This window comes from Tuber melanosporum (genome assembly GCF_000151645.1).
Source record: "Tuber melanosporum whole genome shotgun sequence assembly, scaffold_247, strain Mel28".
NCBI lineage: Eukaryota > Fungi > Ascomycota > Pezizomycetes > Pezizales > Tuberaceae > Tuber > Tuber melanosporum.
This window is the reverse complement of record NW_003298916.1, coordinates 43,040-45,362: the sequence shown is the minus strand read 5'-3', so window position 1 is coordinate 45,362 and position 2,323 is coordinate 43,040.

The window sequence follows — 2,323 nt, the reverse complement described above, 5'->3', positions numbered from 1 at the left end:
GTCAACCAGCTAATCGCATCTTCACATAAGGTTAAAACAATTTGATTAAAAACAAATAAGCTCATATTCTACCCTTCTCCATTTTCTTCTAGGAAGAAGATATTAATTACCACTTTTTCTATAAGAAAAGTTAAGCTTTACCGATTTTTCTACTCTTTTTAACTTTATTTAACTAGTTTAGAATTCGGACAAGTATGTATTACAATCTCTCCTCTCACTATCAATATCTAATGTTTGTAATATTATTCTAATAGAATCTGTCAAACAAACAGGAGAAACTATCACTACAATGTCCTTACTTTCTCTTCCAAACGAAATTCTCCTTGAAATTTCATATTTTCAATCTATTACTGATCAGAACTCCCTCCTGCAAGCAAATCGTCGCTTAGCTTACCTCTTACAACATAGATTAATTGATACTGTTTTTCGCACTCAGAACAAAATATATGGTCAAAGAGCGCTATATTTCTTTGCCTCTCGGAATAATGCTCCTAGTGTGCAAGCACTTCTAGACCGTGGAGTTCTCTCATTTATTGGCTCTGCAGGTACTGTCATCAATAAAGTAATTAAGAGATATAGTGTGACAACTTTATGCACTCTTCTAAATTGTGGAATAAATACAGATGTGCCAGATGAGCGCGGATGGACACCATTAATGCTTACTATCTTGGCTAAAAGAGTTGATATGATGCAGGTATTACTTAGCAAGAAAGAATATGAAGTTGATATTAATAAGTCCTTACAAGAGCATGGAACACCTCTGATGATAGCAACAAAAATTGGATTTCCAGAGGCAGTTGCTACATTACTGGAGCATTCAGATATTGAGGTAAATGCTACAGAGCCAGGTGGATGGTCAGCACTTCAAATATCTATCAACAAAAAAATGATAGATATTCTGAACCTCTTACTTACTGATTCCCGTATTGATATTAGTACTTTAAATGGTACTACTCTAACACCACTTATGTGTGCTGTGAAGAGTAGAGATGCAAATATAGTTCAGTTACTCTTACAGCATCCAAGACTCAATATCTATCCCACAGCAAGGGGAAATACTCCACTACATGAAGCAGCAAAATTGGATGATACGACAATTTTGAAGATGTTATTACAGGATGAGAGAATGGATGTTAATGCAGTAAATGTGGGACAGTTTACACCACTACATGTAGCATGTTTTTGCTGTGATGAGGCAGTGAGAATCTTATTGGATGATGGTAGAGCAAATATTAACGCTCTTAGCCAATATAGCTCGACTCCACTACATATAGCAGCACTATGTGGAACTTTAGCTACAGTTCAAATGTTGTTAGAGGATCCTAGGATAGATATCCAGCTTCAGGATGTTAGAAGAGAAACTGCACTATATATTATAATGCATAGAAGAGCAGCTGGTACTTCAAGAACTTTTTCTTATAATCAGGAAGCGGGAGAATCTTCAACCTAAAGTTTATATAAGATTGAAGTATTTTTGAAAGGGGTACAATTTTAGCAAAATTGAATTGTATAAATAGTGGATAGGGATATGAGAAGGTATAAACTCCACTCTTTTAATGTATTATTATATATAAGCTTAGTATTTTAGTCTTTAATATTCAGAATACCTGAATAAATAATAAAAAATAAAATATAATCAAATATAGCTTATCAAATATCTAATTACAAAGTATTATTATAATTATATATAAACACAATTTTACTCAACTTTTACTTTTATCTTTAATAGTTAGCTTTTCTTATATAGTATTAAATAAACATTTTTTTTTTAATCAAATTATGCTTCTAAAATTTAATTTATTATTCTATATTTTTTATATTTAGTTTTTACTTGTATTTCTACATAGTATAAGGTATACGAGTACTCTTAGCATATGCTATAGAGATTCAAAATATCTCATGCGACTGTAGTCTAACTAGTCAGGTGGAAGACTCTCCAACTAATAAAAGTCAGAATAAGTAGGTGGAAAAAACAACTCCAAACAGTTATGTTATAGAAATTACAACCAGAAAATCATATTCAAGTATTCAAGCTGTTAAAATAAGGAAATTCTCTATTTTAATAGAGTATAGGTCCAAACATAAAAGCAAGAAACTCTAGTCATAAGAAAACCTAAAAACCCAAAGTTACTAATAACTATAAGTCAACTAGTACATAGATTGTAAACTTTTTATCATAAGTTAAAAACAGCATACTACAATTCTCAGAATATATCAATAGATGCTAAGATCCGCCAATCCTGTAAAGGAGAAACCAATATAAGAAATTTGTCTCTTTAAGAAAAAGTAGCTGGCATGGTGATGCATCAGAATCTAAGCTATT